At 38.1% G+C, this 19,894-nt stretch overlaps 1 long non-coding RNA gene across 1 annotated transcript in view; it reads right to left on the reverse strand.

The window, feature by feature from the left end:
- The window catches only part of LOC140512873 (uncharacterized), a 39,907-nt gene extending 26,698 nt beyond the window's left edge, over positions 1-13,209 (reverse strand). The window contains exon 1 of the long non-coding RNA XR_011969957.1: positions 13,022-13,209. This is a non-coding gene — a long non-coding RNA (uncharacterized lncRNA). The remainder of the gene's footprint in view (positions 1-13,021) is intronic.
- Between the last annotated feature and the right edge of the window lie 6,685 nt (positions 13,210-19,894).

The raw sequence follows: 19,894 nt of genomic DNA on the forward strand, positions 1-19,894 counted from the left end.
GAAATTTGTTTTGTTTTGTTGATTTTTTTTCCTACCACTAAGATGAAAGGGTGCAGGACAGGTAATAGGTATCTTTCCTATATTATTGGCCATGGGAAAAGACAAGCTAAGACAAAATGGAGCAGCAGCCAAACCAGGACCTCCATGGAGCCAAACGGAGAGAAATGAACCATAGACAGTATACACAGTGAGATGAACAGGTAAATGATACAACTGTCAACACAGCCTTAACCGTGCACTAAAGGCCTTGAGCCATGCTACTCCTTGCCCAGGAGTGTACTTTGTCTACAGTGGAAGACTGAGGCAAAATATGACTTCCCTTGTGAGAGATGTGAGACTTGGAAGGGCTAATATCGCAACTCACCTTTGACAAGGATGAGAGGAGGGGAGGAGGGTGTTAGAAGGACATTTAAGAACTTTAACATTATTTTCTGTTCCTTTTTTTTCCATTTTTGATATAATTATTTTACTATGTCACTCTAAATCTATACACATAATAAGCAAATAAATCCCTAACCCTGAATTAACTTCTTTAAAATTTGATTTATTTTATTTTTAATTTATGAAGTAATCATTTCCACAACACAGTAGTATAATAAAAATATGATTGCACACGAAATTGAAAATCTGTTATGTACAGCTTGCTTTTAAATATATCATAAATTTATCATGTACATTTCTTTTTTTCCCTACACCCACACACACATACTAGAAATGGTTACCATTAGATACAAATATGTATGTGTGTGCGTGTGTGTGTGCGTGTGTGTGTGCGTGTGTGTGTGTGTGTGTAAAATCATTCTATACATACTCCCATTTATCAGTTCTTTCTCTGGATACAGATAGCATCTTCCTTCATGTGCCCTTTGTAGTTATTTGGGTATTTGTAATAGTCAAAATGACTTAGTTGCTCAAAGTTCTTCTTAAAACAATAGCATTCTTGCCGTATACAACATTCTCATGATTCTTGTCATTTTGTTCATTATTTTGTGCAAGTCTACCCATGTTTTTCTGAAATTGTACTACTTGTCATTTCTTACAGTACAATAGTATTCCATCACAATTATATACCGCAACTTGTTCAGCCGTTCCCCAACTGGTGAGCATCCCCACAATATCCAGTTCTTTGCCATCACAAAGACAGATGCTATAAATAATTGACAGTTCTTTTCCTGTTTCCCTAATCATCTTTGGAAACAGACCTAGCAGTGGTATTGCTGGGTCAAACGGTATAGGCAGTTCAATAACACTTTGAGCATAATTCCTGATTGTTCTCCAAAATGGTTCAAAATTCACCAACGGTGAATAAGTATCCCAGTTTTTCCACATCTCCTCCAACATTTTGTTGCTTTCTACTTCAATCATTTTAGCCAATCTTACTGAAAGAGGGAAAGTGAATCAGATATAGTTAAAATGTTGTTAATGTGAATGCAAGTGCAAGAGGGTCTTTGGAGGTGTTTGGATCATAGGCTATATATCTCTTATATTCTGTCTTCTCCTTCCCACTCCCACTGCCATTATTTGAATTAAGTTGCCTTTTTTCCTCTTGTCTAAACTACTGTCTCTCCCTTTCTCAGTCCACCCTGCAAAGAGATGCCAAAGCAATCTTCTTAATCGATTTTTGTTCACATGATTTACCTGCACAATTGATAGCTCCCTTAGCTATAGAATCACAGATTCTTAAGAGCTGAAAGGAACCACAGAGGTTAAAACTAGTTTAACCCAGAGTTGAAAAGGAATACCCTCTCCCATTGCACCTTCTAGTAGCCACTTCTCCTCCACTTGAAAACCTTCAGTGTTAAGGAGCTTGCTACTTCAAATAATTACCCATTCTATCACTGAATAGCTCTAGTTCTTAGGGATGTTTCCTACATGAAAATGAAAACTATGTCTCGTTTGGTTCCACTAAGTACTGATACTTTTTCTGCTTTCGAGGACCAAGCAGAACAAGTTAATTCTCTCTTCCACAGGACAGTTCTCTCTGTTTGAAGATGAGTCAGACTCCTAAAGTTCTTCCCCTTTCCAAGCCAACAATTCTTTACTCTTCTAACCAATCCTTATCTGATCTGGTCTCTAGGCTGTGGAGGAGAAGTGAGGCTGGTGACCTGCACAGTCCTCCCTCACTCAAAACAAAGTCAAGGGCAAGTCATGTCGTCATTTCTCTGATGGCACGGTCTTCTTTGGCAACAAAGGACTAACACAGTCCTAGGACCTGCACCATCCCATTTGCCCTCCTTTGGGCCCACTCTACTTTGTCAAATATAATAGTTTTTTAAAATGTGACACCCAGAGTATACGGTATTCCAGTTTTAATCTGACTAGGGTAGAATATAACATTCAAGAGCAAGCATTTATTAAATAATGAATATGCGCAAGGCAGCCTTATAAGTGCCAAGGATCAAAGACAACTCAGTTCCTGTTTTTAAAGAGCTGATATTATAATAGTGGGTTTGAAAAGTGTCTGCAAAAAATGATTCTTCTCTTAGTGATGCTCTCTAAATAGCATTTCTTCATGAATGATTTTCTAGTTAAATGTCCCCCATCCTATACTTGTACAGTTGACTCTTTGAAGACAATTTGGAACTTTACATGTAAACGTATTAATTTTTGTTTTATTACATTTGACCCAACCTTCTAGATGAGGGGTTCCTAACCTGTACTGCGTCCAAGGTGAATCATCTTAAAGTCTGATGAAGTCTGTGGGTCTCCTTCTCAGAACAAGGTTCTTAAGTGCATAAATAAAATATATAGGATTACAAAGGAAACTAATTATGTTGAAATACAGTTATCAAGTATTTTTTAAAAACAAGTTCATAGAAACTAAGTTATGAACCCCTGGTTCAGACTATCAGTATCTTCTTGGATCCCAGTTTTGGTCATCTAGCACCTGTCTATCTGGGTAAACTCTTTTTTATCCTCTCTTAACTTCTTATCCTGGCCTGCAAGAATCCAGAGTCAGATTCATTGTCCTTTACTACCTTTATTTACAGTTTCTTTTCAAACACTCTTCATTCTAACCAAAATGTAATAGAAGCCATTCCCTGAACTTATTCTGCTTTCTCCTACCTCCACAAATTTGGAGATATGGTCCTTAATGCCTGGAGTGAAATCCCGCCACATCTTAGCCTTTTGAAATCTATTTCCCTCAAGGCCCAGCTAAAGTGTCACCTCCTGCCATTAAAACTGTCCCAATTTTCCCAGCTGGAAGTGATTCCTACATTTCTGTAGTTATGTCTGCCTCCTCCACACCTCTGTCTTTCTCTCTCTCTCTCTCTCTCTCTCTCTCTCACACACACACACACACACACACACACACACACACACATATACACATACTTCTCTCCCTTCTCCACCCCCTCCTCTTCTCTCCCTCTCTCTCTCTCCTCTCTCTTCCTCCTCTCCCCTTCTCTCCCTCTCTATCTCACCACAAAATTACAGATACTCCAATTTGGAAAGGACCTCAGAGGCCACATAGCCCATTGCATACCTAAACAAGAATCCCCCCCTACAACATATCCATCAAATGGCATGTAGACTTTGCTTGAAGAGCTCACTAACTCTTACAAATCATTCCAAGGCTACATAGTTCCACTTACTAGAAACTAGTTTTTGACATAATGCCTAAATTAGTCTCTTTTCAATTTCAGTTCTTTGGTCTTAATTCTTTCCTCTGGAACTAAACAGATCAAAACTAATCCCTATGACAGTTTTCCAAATACTTGAAAATAGTCTTCATGACCACCATCATCCCAAGTCTTCTATTACCTATACTAAATACACCCCCCACCCCCCCAGTTTACATGAACTTGAAACCCTTCACTGTGCTGGCTGTCTCCTTCTGGACAATTTATCAATACCTTCCCTGTCATGTAGTGCCCCAAACTGAACACAGTACTTCAAATGTGGTCTAACAAGGGTACAGCAATATTATTATAGACAGCAAATGGGACTAAGAATCTATTAAGTACCTATCAGGCACATGCTAAACATTTTGCAAATATTTTCTCATTGCATTGTCACAACAACACTGGGAGAAGGACGCTATTATTACCTCCATTTTACAGTGGAGGAAACTGAAGCAGACAGAAGTGAATTGTTCAGGATCACACAACTAGTAAGCATCTGAGACTAGATTTGAATTCAGGAGTTCTTGACTCCAGGACCAGTGTTCTATCCACTGTACCATTTAGTTATCCTAGTCCCAGATCATATGATCCACTTGGTGCAACCTAAAATCATATTAGTTTTTTTGGCTGCCAAAACGCTATTGGTTTATATTGAGCTTGCTGTTCACAAAAATCCTCAGATCTTTGTCAGGGAGCTATGGTCTAGCCATGACTCCCTGATCTTGTACTTTTTTTGAACCTAAGTGTAAGCCTATTTGATCCTTAATAAATTTTGCATTATTCCTTTTACCCCAAAGTTCTAGTCTGTCAAGATCTTTTTGAATTCTGAATGTCATCATGTATGCTAGCTATTCCTTCCTGATTTGTTTCAACTGCATATTTCATGAGCATACCATCTGTGCCTTTTATTCATGTCATTGATAAAAATGGTAAACAGCATTGGATGCAGTGCAGATCTTGGGAGTATTCCATTAGAGACCTATTTAGAAGTTTACTATTAATAACTACTCTTTGGATCTAGCCATCCAACCAGTTCAAAATCTACTTAATTGTTGCATAATTTAGCTTTCTCCATATTTTCTACAAGAATAGATAACAGCAGTTATCAGTTATTTTGCTAAAAACCTCAGTGAACTCTATAGCATTCCTCTGAGCTCTCATTTTAGTAATCCTCTCCAAAAAGGAAACAAAGGTAGTCTAACATAACCCATTCCAAACAAAGCTGGGTTGATTCAATAATAATTGCTTCCTTTTTTCAAATGTTTCCTAACCATTCCTTTAATATGTCAGAGAATTTTACCAAGAAGGAAAGTTAAGTTCACTGGCCTAATGATGCCATCCCTTTTCTCTTTATTTAAATTTGGGGTTATTCATCCATTGGATTCTTGCAGTAACTCTCCTATTCTCCATGATCTTCCAAAGACAATGTACATCGTACCAGACTTCTTTAAATACCCTCTAGGAGGTAGCATATCTAGTGAAAACACATTCTACCTGGTACTGTGAAAATTTGTGTATATTATTATTGCCAGTTAAACAGTCCAGGTTTCATAAGCATACAAGAATGAGGTCAGTACAACAGCTGTATAGACCTTCAGTCTGAAAGTCACTCTAATACTTCTCTTACATATTTTCCTTCAGATCCTCCCAAACACTGTACTAGCTCTGGCAACACAGGAGTCCACCTAATTACAGCGTGTACATATCTGGAAAGTACACTACCAAGGTAAGTAAACTTATCCACAGCATTCAACGCTTCTCCATTTGCTGTAACTGATGGTTCCACGTATGAATGGTGTGGTGGTGACTGATGGAGCACCTATGTTTTCTTGGTGTTAACTGTCAGGCCAAAATTAGCTCAAGCAGCAGAGAATTAACCCATATGTTATTGTACTGACTACCAAACTGAAGGTCTATGGAGCTGTTGTGCTGACCTCATTGTTGTATGCCTGTGAAACCCGGATAGTATATCAGAGTCATGCCATGAAGTTGAATCACTTCCATTTGAATTATCTTAGAAAGATCCTGAACATCACCTGGCAGGATAAGATACCAGATGCTAAAGTGCTTTCTTGAACTAAACTACCAATCATTCAAACTCAGCTTCAGAGGGCCCAACTCTGGTGGGCTGGCCATGTTGTTTGAATATAAAATGTACACTTGCCAAAAAGACTATTTTATGGAGAACTCACGCAGGACAAGCTTTCACACAGTGGTCAGAAGAGATACACAGATGCTCTCAAAGTCTCTCTTATGAACTTTGGAACTTATTGTGGGATATGGGAGACACTGACACAGGAACGCTCAGCATGGTATGCCCACACCAGAGAAGGTCCTGTGCTCTATGAGCGAAGCAAAATTGAAACAGCTAAAACGAAACACAGGATGCACAGATTTAGAGAATCCACCCCAAAAGTTCATGTGGACTATTTGTGCCTGACCTGTGGTAGAGCATTCGAAACTTGCACTGGTCTGATCCTCCACAACTGGACACACTGAAACTTGACTCTAGCATAGTGATGTCATTTTGGTCCTCATCTAGAACAAAGGACAACAAACAACCACGTTTTTTTGCCTTACTTGATCATAAATTCTTTAATAAGAACTAGCATAGTGTTCTGTAAACAAGCACTTAAATTTTGTGGAATTAACTGAAAACTATAGTGTGTCTAAGACAAGGTTGGATATGATAATGGATCCAGAAATCATGTGTTATAATAAATGGTTAAAAAGATTGGAACTATTTAGCTTGGAAAACATAAGAAAGACACATGAGAAGAGACTCAATATTAAAAGTTATTTAATTTTGTTGTTCTGTAGTTTCAGTTATGGCCAACTTTTTTGTGACCCCATTTAGGCTTTTCTTAGCAAAGATACTGGAGCAGCTAGGTGTTGCAGTGCATAGAGCACCAGTGCAGGAGTCAGGAGGACCTGAGTTCAAATCTCACATCAGACACTTGACACTCACTAGCTGTGTGACCTTTGGCTAGTCACTTAACCCCAATTGCCTCATCCTGGGTCATCTTCAGGCATCCTGATCAATATCTGGTCACTGGATTCAGATGGCTCTGGAGGAGAAGTGAGGCTGGTGACCTGCACAGCCCTCCCTCACTCAAAACAAAGTCAAGTGCAAGTCATGTCATTGCTTCTCTGACAGCATGGTCTTCTTGGGCAATGAAAGACGAACACACAGAAAGACACTGGAGTGGTTTTCCATTTCCTTCTCCTCATTTTAGAGATGAGAAACTGAGGCAGACAGAGTGAAGTGATTTACCCAGGGTAATACAACTAGTAAGAATCTGAGGTTGGATTTGAACTCAGGTTTTCCTGACTCCAGGTCAAGCATTTTGTCCACTGTGCCACCGAGCTGCCCCATTTCTTTTACTTAAGTAAATTTTTTGGACACAGCAAGCAAAGTATTTAGGTTGTGACAATATCTTATACAAAGTTGTGTTCGTCCTTCGTTGCCCAAGAAGACCATGCCATCAGAGAAATGATGACATGACTTGCACTTGACTTTGTTTTGAGTGAGGGAGGGCTGTGCAGGTCACCAGCCTCACTTCTCCTTCAGAGCCATCTGAATCCAGTGACCAGATATTCCTCAGGATGACTGGAGAAGGCCCAGGATGCATTGGGAGACCTTGGCCCCTTTAGGCCAAGGTTTATGCAGATATTCCCTTAGGGTGAGATTGAATAGGCCTACTTAAGAAGTAGCCAGGGCACGGCCCCTTTAATGATGCCAAGAAAAAGAAAGATAACAGGCTAGGAGGAAACAGGAACAGTTACTATTGATAATCACTGTAAAGCTAGGAGGGTCCAGAGGAGCCCTTAGGCAGGGGCCCATTGAAGGGGGGGAAGGGAGGGGAGGAGGGGAGTGAAGGGATGGGACTTATTTGTAAAGTACCTTGAAGGCACCAGGTACTTTGCTAAATTCTGGAGAGAAAGAACAAAGCAGAATCCCTCCCTGCCCTCAGGTTTATTTGAGAAATAGCACGTATACATATTTGTTGTTTTTCAGTCACGTCTAACTCTTCATGACTCCATTTGAGTTTTCTTGACTGTTTGTCATTTCGATCACCAGCTCATTTTTAACAGATAACCCTGTGCCCTGGGTCACACAGCTAGTAAGTGTCTGAGGCCAGATTTGAAATCACTAAGAACTCGATCCACTATGCCACCTAGCTGCCTCATGTATACATATGAGTAAATACAACAGAGATATGAAAGAAATACATGGTAATTGGGTAGAGGTGTAAAAGAAAGGAAAGAATTAATTCGAGGTATGGAAGACAGCCTGTACAAAGCCACAGAGAGAAAAGAAGAAATGTTGTATGCGTGGGAGACGTCAAATATGCCAGTATGGCTGGAATATTTATGCTAATAACCCTGTGACTTATATGATGTAAATTTAATTATCTGTACTTTATTAACAAAGAAATTGGAGCTTAGACAAGTATATTTCTTGCTTAAGGTTTGCAGATAATAAGTGACAGTCAAGATTCAAACCCACTTCTCCTCATTCCAGGTCCAGAATTCTTTCTGCTACTTCATACTTCCTCTGAATAACTTACTGTCACAACCAATAGTCCCATCAGTGTTAGTTGGGATGTGCTATGCCCAGAGTATATTTGATGAACATTCCCCAGCATCCTGTGGGATAATCTTATAAGTTAACGCTATACCAACAAAGTATATTTATAATAAGGGGCAGCATCACGAGTCCAGATGAAATAAAGCTTAGTTTTTCGTAAGGGTAATCATGAAGGAAATTGCTTCTGAACTCAGATTAAACTTGAGAACTGTGAATAAATCCATATCACATTCATAGATAAAAAGAGCATAACAAAAATTGAATAATTCTAAAAACCAAGTGGGAATTACTTTTAGGGTTCTGGATTCTTTGTTCTATCTTCTTCTTTCCTCCCTCCTTTCTTCTTTCCTTTTTTCCTGTCGGAAGAATCTTTGGATGCTCAGCAATATTAGTAAATGGATATAATAGGAACCCACCTAACACTGAAATACTACATCAAAACAAAATCAGGATGGAAATGTGACCCAATTTAGAAAGGCTTTCCAAGAAAGATAATTCAGGAAAATGCAATGTTTTTATTTCATTGTGACTTCCTAATACCTCCCAGGGAATGAAAAGTAGCTTTTCTAAGGGCATCCCAAAAGGGAGTATACAAGATTTATTATTCTATGATCCCAATGCCATGTTAAATGAATTTCTATGAATGAAAAAAATGCCTTGTACCCAAACAACTAATTCATCTTTCATTCTGGTAAATTATCTGGTTGGTTCAATCTCTGCTTCCCTTTGTGCTAAGTGCTCACATTCAATGAACAATTCTTTAATTGTTTGAATCAATGGAGACAGGCAGCCTTGATAATTTTACCTCCAGATGCTTCTTTGGGGCCCAAGTTAGTAGATTTTTGAGTTACCCAAATCATTCATCCTGATTGTTTGCATGGAACTAGTTAACTCAATAACTGACAAATTTCAGACTTGCTGTTATGCTGTGTAGATGAAGCTCCTAACACATTCGAGACATACATGCTGTGGAAACAAAGCACAGAGTTGAATGAATACTCACAAAAGTGAGCCCCCCATGAACAACCATGCTGTGATCATTTTGTGACCCTTCAGACACAAACAGGGCTTAGGGTGGACCATGTCCTGCTTCTATGTACACATTACGAAGTGGAGGATGGGGCAGTTTTTGCGATAATGTAAACTGTCATTATGCTCTATTGTTCACAGAACTCCTAAGGATGGTAGTTCTAATCAAAAAGTACTTCTGCCACATCATATAGTTAGCAAACATCTCTTCTTCTTCTTATAATCCCAGTGATATAGAATCACTTATATTAATTGTAACCTTCAGTGGGCAGGGGAAAGAAGGGGAATAAAGAGCAAAGTAAAAAGTGCACAGCACAGAACAAAAGAAAACTTACAAGGAAGCAAAGATGGCAGCTCTAAACACAATGCACAGTATTTATTCTATAGGTTTTCTTGAAATGGATATTTATTGCTATATATTTTGAATCTTTTACTTTTTCTGTACACATGATACTTTTAAAAAAATTGTGTTTAAGTTTATAATGTTTCTTTTCCTTTTCTTATCATGTATTTAAGCTTTAGTAGTAATTAAAAAAAACACAATCACCAACTGCCTAAGGAAAAACCACAATTGGGGGAGTGGAGTCAAGAAGGTATAGTAGAAAGACACACATACTCTAGCTCTTCCCCTACAGCCCATAAAATACCTGGAAAGAAAGACTTTCAACAAATTCTAGAGCAGCAGAAGCCACGGAATGATAGAGTGGAGGAGATTTAAAGCCCAGGGTGACCTGCAAGGCAAACAGTAATGGTTTGTCTGTCACACTGGACACAGAGCAGAATCCAACCCAGCCTTGGCTGCACAGCACCAGGAGGAGCAGGGCCAGAACAGGTTTCAGGGAAAGAATCCCCAGCAGCAGCTTTTTGAAGATCCCTTAATCCACAGGCTCCAAAGATCAGTGAGAAAGCTTTTTCAACCAGAGCAAGAAGGGAACAGGATCCTCCCCTAGCCCTGGCCCCAGGTGGCAGCTGCAGGAGCAGCAGTAGGCAGCAAGCTGCTGCCACGGCAGCACCCAGGGTCCATTGTTGGAGCAAGAAAATCATGAAAAGCTAGTCAACAGCTTGCAAAAGGAGACCCACAAAAATGCTGAAGAAAATAATACCTTTAAAAATAGGCTAACTCAATTGGCAAAAGAGGTCCAAAAAGCCAATGAGAAGAAGAATGATTTAAAAAGCAGAATTAGTCAAGTGGAAAAGGAGCTTCAAAAACTCACTGAAGAAAATACTTCTTTAAAAATTAGAATGAACAGATGGAAGCTAATGACTTTATGAGAAACCAAGAAATTACAAAGCAAAACCAAAAGAATGAAAAAATGGTAGATAATGTGAAATATTTTATTGGAAAAACAACTCACCTGGAAATGGATCCACGAGAGACAATGTAAAAATTATGGGACTGTCTGAAAGCCATGATCCAAAAAAAGAGCCTACACATCATCTTTCATGAAATTATCAAGGAAAACTGCCCTGAGATTCTAGAACCTGAGGGCAAAATAAATATTGAAAGAATCCACCAATCACCTCCTGAAAGAGATTCAAAAAGAAATTCCTAGGAATATTGTAGCCAAATTCCAGAGTTCCCAGGTCAAGGAGAAAATATTGCAAGCAGCTAGAAAGAAACAATTCGAGTATTGTGGAAATACAATCAGGAAAACACAAGATCTAGTAGCTTCTACATTAAAGGATTGAAGGGCATGGAATATGATATTCCAGAAGTCAAAGGAACTAGGATTAAAACCAAGAATCACCTACCCAGCAAAACTGAGTATAATACTTCAGGGGAAAAAATGGTCATTCAGTGAAATAGAGGACTTTCAAGCATTCTTGATGAAAAGACCAGAGCTGAAAAGAAAATTTTACTTTCAAACACAAGAATCAAGAAAAGCATGAAAAGGTAAAAAGGAAAGTGAAATCACAAGGGAGTTACTAAAGTTGAACTGTTTACATTCCTACATGGAAAGATAATATTTGTAACTCTTGAAACTTTTCTCAGTATCTGGGTATTTGGAGGGATTACACACATACCTACATGTGTGTGCGCGTGGGCACACACACACACACACACACACACACAGAAAGAGAGAGACAGAGAAACAGAGCACAGGGTGAGTTGAATAGGAAGTGATGATATCTAAAAAAATAAAATTAAGGGGGTGAAAGAGAAATATATTGGGAGGAGAAAAGGAGAAATGGAATGGGGCAAATTATCTCTTATAGAAAAGGCAGGAAAAAGCTTTTCCAATGGAGGGGAAAAGGGGGAGGTGAGAGGGAAAAAGCAAAACTAACTCATCACATTTGGCTCAAGGAAGGAATAGCATGTACACTCAATTTGGTATGAAAATCTATATTACACTACAGGAAAGCAGGGGAGAATGGGATAAGCAGGGAGTGGGGATGATGGAAGGGAGGGTAAATGGGAGGGGGGAGCAATTAGAGCACTCTTGGGGAGAGACAAGGTCAAAAGAGAAAATAGAAGCAACAGGGGGCAGAATAGGATGGAGGGAAATATAGTTAGTCTTATACAATATGACTATTATGGAAGTCATTTGCAAAACTACACATATATAGCCTATATTGAATTGCTTGCCTTCTCAGTAGGGATGGGTGGAAAGGGAAGAAGGAAGAGAAGGTAAAACTCAAAGTTTTAGGAACAAATGTTGAGAATTGTTTTTGCATACAACTGGGAAATAAGAAATTCAGGTAATGGGGTATAGAAATTTATCTTGCCCTACAGGACAAATGAGAAGATGGGGATAAGGGAAGGGTTAGAAGGGAGGGCACATTGGTGGAAGGGTAATCAGAATGCAAAGTGTTTTGCGGTAGGGGGAGGGGAGAGATGGGGAGAAAATTTGAAACTCATAATTTTATGAAAATGAATGTTGAAAACTTAAAATAAATTTTAAAAAATCTGGATTCAGTCAAAAGGCTGCACCCAAAGACCTAGAAGGCCATTATGTGACCTCCAGGTCACAGGTTCTCCATACCTAGATTCTAAAACTATTGATGGATATGGCTCACATATAGTGTAGTTTCACTATTCTTCCTCTTTTGATTAAATCTAATTTTAGCTGTAACTTTGTCGGAGATCATGATTGCTCTCCCTGCTTTTTTACATAATAAATTCTACTTCTGACATTTAAAAAAAAAGGAAAAACCACACTCCTCCCAAGTTCTCACTCTTCATTCCCTCATCCCCATCTGCCTCCTCTCCTAATTCCCATCAAACCAGAACCCCCTCCTTCAACAGTGCCCTTTGGATATTCCCAATCTACTGTTAAGAAATTTTGTCTTTTTCTAGAATGTTCCCTCTTTTACTCCTGTCTTTTACTACTCATCCCTGCAGAAGACACTGTGTCTCCCTAGCTAATCTCTAGAGTCCTGCTTCGTCTCTCATATGCCCTTCTCCCCTCTCCACAATAAATGAATCCCCCCCAAAATACTGAACCAAGAGAAGGATCAGCTGTACTCTTTGCCCCTTTCTGCCTTTTCTAAAACCTCGCTGTATCATCATGGCTCAGCAGTCATTACCCAGGCTCTGATTTCACTATCATGCCTTCCCCTTCTCTTCAATTATGTCCAACTCTTCAAGACCCCATTTGATGTTTTCATAGCTCAGATACTGCCGTGGTTTGCCATTTCCTTCTCTCCCCTATAGTTAACTTGTTCAACTAATACACTCTGTGTTTCAATATCTTGCTCCCTTTTCCTATCCTCATTCATTAATCTTAATTACCTTAATCTTGCATGACCCTTCCTCTGCTTTTTCCATACTTACCTCCTACTGAATTTTAGTTTGGTAGGGAAATGACACAACCAGGCTTCACTGGGATCACTCCAAGTTCATGCTGTCTTGACCTCACTCCCCAGAGTGGCTGTTCCAAACCTTCCCTACTCTCTTCTGTGCCACAGATGTCACATCATGTCAATTTTGCCCACACAGTAATTGCTAGCATCGATGTAGTAATTCAAGGTATGTGAAGTGCTTTATGACATAATATGTAAATGGTACTTCACAATAGCCCTATGAGGGGGATGCTATCATTTGCCTCATTTTACAAGGGAGGAAACTGCATCTGAGATCAAGAGCCTTGCCCTGTAGCACATAGTAGGAAGCATCTGAGACAAAATTCAAATTCATGACTTTTGGAATCCATTTTTCTTCAGACTCAAGAAGACACATTTTAATGAATTCAAATCCAGCCTCAGACACATACTAGCTGTTTGACCCTGGGCAAGTCACTTCATTCTGCTTATCTGTTTCCTCATCTGTAAAATGTGCTGGAAAAGGAAATGGCAAACCATGCCATTATCTTTGCTAAGAATACCTCTAGCCCTAACCCTAAATGAGGTCATGAAGAGTTGGAGATGACTGAAAATGACTGAAAAAATAAAAACGTCCTACTTCCAAGTCCAGGACCCTTACCCACGGTGCCACCCACTCAGCCTATCTTTCCAAAATTATTGTACATTGTTGTCCTACAAACAGTCAATGTTCTAACCCAGTTGGCTACCTTGCTCTCCTCATACATCACATTCCATCTGCCACCCTGCACTTTCACACAAGCTGTGTAGCTGTGTTTAGAATGTGTCCCCCATATCTCCCTTGCACAACTCAGATTGTGTACCTTCATGCACATAAGACTAGTCCTTATCCCTAGAGTTCCTCGTGTCTTTCCCCAACCTGAAAATTATTATTTATTTATTTGGTAGTTGTCTCGTATTTACTCATTGGTGGAATTGTTGTTTACCCTCATAATTGTGTTGTTGTTGTTGTGTTCTTCCTTCATTGCCAAAGAAGACCATGACATCAGAGAAATGATGACATGACTTGCACTTGACTTTGTTTTGAGTGAGGGAGGGCTGTGCAGGTCACCAGCCTCACTTCTCCTCCTGAGCCATCTGAATCCAGTGACCAGATATTCATCAGGATGACTAAAGATGGCCCAACTCTCATAATATGAGCTATTTGAAGACAGAGACTGGTTTCCCTTTTTTTCTTTTTTATCTTTAGCTTCCAGATTACTGCTAGGCATGCAATAATTCCTTAATAAATGCTAGCTACATGAATAAATAAATCAAGCAAATCATGTCATGTTCATTCCAACACTCTACCAAAATATTTTATGCTAAATACCTTTTCTGACCTAAACTACCTGAAAAACTACAGTGACTGCCCACTTCGCTTAATTTGTGGAGCAAATCCCTCAGTCACATTGGGGAGAGGGACTTTAGATAATAGAAATGTAACTAAACCATACAGGGTGAAGGACTCTTTTCACACAAATCCATATGATGCCAAAGACATGGAGCACAATTCATTTTTCAATAGCTCTTGAAACCATAGAATTTTAGGGCTTCAAGGTGACTTAGAGATTACTAAATCCAGCTCCCTCATTTTTATAAGAGATAACAGAGACCTAGAGAGGTCAAATGTTTTGCCCATGGTTACAAAAATAATAGAGTAGTAGACCAGAACCCGTCTTTTCTGATTCCTGCCCCAATACCCTGTTTCCTACTCTGTGCTATCCTTTAGGTAATTTACTAGTTGGTTATTTGAGAGTTTTACTCTCTCCCAGTGATGGTTGAAAAACAGAGCACATTTAGCTGCCAACTCTGCACTGTTTTCATCTATAGTTTACCTAAAGGGAGCGTATGAAAGGGGAAGCCCCAGTCATTTCGAACCTGACAGTGAAGCAAGTGAGGCCATTTAGTTGCTCTGTCAGGAGGAGCAGAGGCATCCTCTCTGAAGATAGAACACTATTAGGGCTCATCTGCTCCCCTGACAGGTTTTAAAACATTTAATTCTTTAACTGAGGCATCAATACCTAGTGTGTACAGAACACTAAAGCAAAACTTGAAACCAGTGGCTAATCATGGGCCATATGCCTAATGCTTGCCAGTTTGGACTGGGTTGGATTATATCTAATTTCACTGTATTGATGTGGCTAATATCTGCTGAGATGGAACTAGATTGCAAGCATAGAAAACAGGACAAGGGCAATTGTGTCTGAAATAATCTGTCATCATAGTGAATTAAAAATTAACTAAGTCAAATCAGCCTTTCTTCATTTGACTAGGATGGTTGGGACTAAGAAAGGCAGGCCAGAGGCACGGACACAAAGGGACACTATAATATAGCTTTTTCTTTTACAAATGCACACATTTTAATGCCAAGAAACTCTTACCTTCATGGAACATGGCTGCTAATTTTGTATCAAGTCAATTGGTTTATGTTATAGGAAAATCTCAAAAGCTCTAATGGACAATTACACACAAGGGTCTATTTCAGTCCTTACCCAAGATGCACAGTGACTTGTCCTACCTCATTCATGCCTATAACTCAAAAGAGATGTCAATTTGTTAGCTCATTTTCATCAAAATTGTATTCATCAACAAGATTTCATTTAAAGTATTTCTAGGCACTTAAGTATCTGGACATATTGTCTTCATGATGAGGCTACTCATTATGGTCAAAAGTATATGTATAAGCCACTGATTTTCCGGCATCGTTACCACAGTTCTAATGTTACAATTACAATGAACCTCATTGTTCATCTGATCTAATTCCTCCACTTTACTATGAGGAAATTTAGGCCAGAAAGGATGTTGCAGAGTTAATTTGAGGCACAGTTGAGACAAGAGCCCCTGTTTGCTGATTAACAGTCTATTTCTCTTTCCAATGCATCGTTAAATCTTTTCTAAATGACATTATGTATATTTTTGTGGAAACATTCTGAAAAGAAGTTCGATGATACTGAATTCCAGTGCCTAATATAATTCATCACAGCCAGAACTAAAATTCTGTTGCCTAACTGAATTCTTATGTATCTAAATAGTTTCCCTTATTAAAAACAAAAAAAAAAACCTGACTACTTCTACTTTGTCTTCTAAGTTGAAATATATTACTTCATTATGTAGCAAATGTAACTTACTTCCATACTTATTCTGGTTAATCTTATTTATTCATGAAGTCAATGGGCAAATTATTACATATTACCCACCAATGCAGATCACAACTGGTCTAAGACTCAGCTAGTAATTCCTACAAAAAGGCACGCAGTATATAGAAGTTAAAACATTTGTCCAATGTCACTCGGTTAATAAGAGCCAGAGTCAGATGATGAATCTGTATCTTTTTGACACCAAACCTCACGTTCTAACTGGTTTTCTATATTAACAAGAAAAAACAGTTTTAAAGTCCTTTCTGTATTAGCCCTTGGTAGTCTCCTGGAATTCTTTTTTCCCTTTTCAGTTTTCCTTACAGATATATCTCAAGCCCATTGGATGTCTTTTTAGGACAAATGGCTTTAAAATCCCTTTCCTTAGGAGTCTTTTTTCACATTACTCATTCTTCCTCTTAAAAACAATAATACAACCCTAAGTTCTGTCGTGATGTATGTCCTGAACATAGAAGAATGGTAGCAATCTTGAATGCAGGAAGGCTCTTTGGTACCAATAATTCACTTTAAGTAGGACTATAATAGCATTTTAAATCATTGTTGTTGGGGTTTAAGAAATAAAAATACAGGTATTGAAAGAACCTATGAATTTTACTTCTAAATCAAAAGCCATATTTGGGCTTAAGATATAAAGAATCAGTGGAAAAAAATTTTTTCAGTAAATGTTCATTAACTACTCACACATAGTGAAGGGAGCAGAAACACAGTCAGCAATATTTTAATGATGATCAACTTATTCTAATCAAGACAATGGTCCAAGAGAACTCCTAAGGACAAGATTTCAAGAACTGATGAACTTGAATGCAGATGGAAGCATACTTTTTTACTCTCTATTTTCCTTGGGTTTTTTTTTTTTGACCTGTGTTTTCTTTTGCAACATGGCTAATATGGAAATATGACCACAAATATAATTGACATCAAATTGCTTGCCTTCTCAGGGAAGGGAAGGACAGAAGTGATGGAGAGAATTTAGAATTCAAATTTTTAAAAAATTAATGTGAAAAAATTTGCAAGTAATTTGGAAACATTTAATGAAATAAATAAAATGTATTTTCAGTTTTAAAAAGAGAGAAAAACTAAATGCTCATAAATTGATCCTGTAAAGTATTTCTGTTCTGGTGTATAATCCCTATGATCTTAAATCTGAGACTCTCAGAATACAATACCAAGACTGTATGAATAAAGGATTCTTCAACCAAGGAGTTTAATAGGCTTTAAAAGTACCAGTCCTCATGACAGTAATGACTCAGAATTGAATCTTTGGGTGAAAGGAGGATGGGGAACAAAAGAAGGGAGGGATAGTAAGATGTTCAATGATCTGCCTACAGAATCAATCCTTTTAGTGTTCACATAGGATTATATTGCATCCCATATGTAATAGAAAATGCACTGCTTAGCCAGAGATAGAGATATCACTAATGAGGTATACTTTTATAGTGGTTGAATTATACCTTTAAAATGGACAATGGCCAAGACACTCAAGCATTTGAGATCTAATATACAGCACATAAAAGTGAAATGTGGGAGGCAGGCACTTTGTGCTCTGAAATGACTATAAGAAAAAAAAATCAGAATGTCTGCTGATTTGCATGAATGCTTATTCAAAGCATTAAGTATGCAGACCTGCACTCTAAATGGAGGACCAGCATTGGTTCATTTTAAAAATTACAATTTGCTGAGTTATGCCCCATGTAGACACACTTTGCTTTCAGTTTCTTAGAAACCAGATAACGAAGACATACACTGAAGGAACTTCTTGCCTTTAAATGTATATATTCCTTATTTTCCTGTCATCAAAGCTAGTTACAATTTGCCTCATGCATTGTAAATTTCACAAAATTTAGATGACAGTCTAACAAAGGCATGAACCAAATTTGGCCAAATGATAAAGCATGAACCATGATCCAACGATTTAGAGAACTACCCTATTTTTTCTAGGTTATATGGAACAAGAAAGAAAAAAGGAGGAAAAGAAGATTTAGCTATGAACTAAAATCCCAATGCCAGAGGAAACATGAGGCCAGAAAGGATAAGAATGAAGAAAAGTTAGGCAGCTGGGTGACACAATGAAGAAAGCAATGGAGACAGAGTCAAGAAAACCCAAGTTCAAAGTTTCTTAGACTACCTGTGTGACCCTGGGCAAGTCACTTAATCTCTGTTTGTCTTAATTTGATCATCTGTAAAATAGGGATAATAATAGTACCTACCTTGCAAGTAAGATTAGAAGGAAAACAGAAAGCTGAGAAATAATTTTTACAACCAGTATCTCTGATAAAGGTCTCATTTCTCAAATATAGAGAGACATGAGTCAAATTTACAAGAATATGTTATTCCCCAATTGATCAGTGGTCAAAGGATGTGAACAGGTAATTTTCAGATAAAGAAATCAAAGCTATCTATAGTCATAAGAAAAAAATGCTCTAATCAACAGTGATTTAGAATTTGTGAGTTGTGAACTGACCCAAACATTCTGGAGAACATTTTGGAACTATGCCCAAAGGGCAATCAAACTGTGCATTCCCTTTGATCCAGGAAATACCACTCTTGGGTCTGCATTCCAAATACATCATAAAGAAAGGACCTACATGGACAAAAATATTTGCAGCAGCTCTTTTTGTGATAGCAAATAATTGGAAATTGAGGGGATTCCCATCAGTGGACTGAACAAGTTATGGCATATGAATGTAATGGAATACTGTTGCATAGTATATAGAAATGATGAGCAGGCAGATTACAGAAAAACCAGGAGATTGACATGCCAAGTGTGATTAGCAGAACCAGAAGAACATTGTACACTTTAACAGCAACTGTGTAATAATCAGCTATGACTGACTTAGCTTTTCTCAGCAATACAATGATCGAAGACAGTACCAAAAAACTCATGATGAAAAGAATGTTATCCACCTTCAGAGAAAGAACTGTTGGAGTCTGAATGCAGATCAAAGCATACTATTTTCACCATCTTTATTTTGCAAACAATTTTTTTGCAAACTGTTTCTCCTTTTACAACATGACTAATATGGAAATATGTTTTACATGATAGCACATATAACAAATTGCTTACCATCTTGACAGGGGAGGGGAGGAAGGAATGAAGGTAGAAAATTTGGAACTTAAAATTTTATTAAAAATGAATGTTAAAAATTATCTTTGTGTGAAATTGGAAAAAAATAAAATACTATTAAAAATAATGCCTTCCTCCCAGGATTATTGTGAATCAAGTGAAAATAATATTTGGATAGCACTTTTGGAACCAGAGGTTTCCAAACTCATTTGGCCTACTGCCCCCTTGTCAAAAAAAATTACTCAGTGCCCCCCTGGAAATATCTTTTCATATTTTTTTTAATTTGCATGTATTTTTTGAAATGCTGCATCTTACATTTGATCATTTATTGTAAATTTATTTTTTTCCTGCATTGAAATTTTGATGGTGCAATATTGGGTCATGTAACCATATAGGATCATATTGTCAACAATGTTACCTGCACGTATTCCTGCTGATGCATGCTGGACTTGCCAACAATGAATACCTCACTCACCTGCCAACACTTGCTTTTAAGACCTGTTAGTCGACTTGACCACTGATTGGTTATAACTTACATTTTATGTGTTTATTTGGAAAATAACGTAATCTTTACAACTTTAACTTTATTACACAACAGAGAAAACATGTATGAATGGTTTTTCAA

This window comes from Notamacropus eugenii, chromosome 6 (assembly GCF_028372415.1).
Source record: "Notamacropus eugenii isolate mMacEug1 chromosome 6, mMacEug1.pri_v2, whole genome shotgun sequence".
In the NCBI taxonomy this organism is placed as follows: domain Eukaryota; kingdom Metazoa; phylum Chordata; class Mammalia; order Diprotodontia; family Macropodidae; genus Notamacropus; species Notamacropus eugenii.